Below are 920 nucleotides of genomic sequence, written 5' to 3'. Positions count from 1 at the left end.
GCGTCATCAACACGTGACAGTCATGGGACTTTACGTGTGCGAATTTCTTCTCTTTCAAGTTTAGTAGCCTCTTTATATTCGAAGAGTAGCCTGATGGGACCTTGATACTGTTCAAACAGTCGAACATACTTTGCTTCTCTTCCTTACTAAGAGTGTAGCACGCATGACCTAGATCATGACGTCCTTTATCTCTTTTTTCTGGATGTAGGACGGCCCGTTGTTTCATATGTTGAAGATCTTGCCGCGCTTCCAATGTATCCTTTGGCTTACCGTAGACACCAAGGAAGCCTAGAAGGTTCACACAAAGATTTTTTGTTAGGTGCATCACATCAATTGCGTGGCGGACGTCTAAAACTTCCCAATAAGGTAACTCCCAAAAAATACTCTTCTTCTTCTACATAGGTGCACGTCCGTCATCACTCTACACTGATCTGCTGTTGGGTCCTTTTCCGAATACTACTTTTATATCTTTGACCATTTCAAACACCATTTTCCCACAACGGTGCCTAGGCTTGGTACGATGATTTGCCTTTCCATCGTAGTGAGCATGCCTCCTCCTTAATGGGTGCTTGATCGGAAGAAATCGACGATGACCCATATACACGATGTTCCTACAGTGCTTGAGGTACATGCTGTCGGTTTCTTCTAAACAATGGGTGCATGCCCTATAACCCTTATTGGATTCTCCGGAGAGGTTACTTAGTGCTGGCCAATCGTTGGTGGTTACGAAAAGTAATGCACATAGGTTAAAATGATCCTCTGCGTGCGCATCCCACATACGAACACCCTCATCTTTCCACAACAATAGAAGATCCTCAATCAGTGGTTTCAGATACACATCTATATCGTTACCGGGTTGCTTCGGGCCAGGGATAAGCACCGGCATCATAATGAATTTCCGCTTCATACACAACCAGGGA

This window comes from Panicum virgatum, chromosome 2N (genome assembly GCF_016808335.1).
Source record: "Panicum virgatum strain AP13 chromosome 2N, P.virgatum_v5, whole genome shotgun sequence".
Taxonomy (NCBI): Eukaryota; Viridiplantae; Streptophyta; class Magnoliopsida; order Poales; family Poaceae; genus Panicum; species Panicum virgatum.
This window is presented reverse-complemented; position numbering follows the sequence as displayed.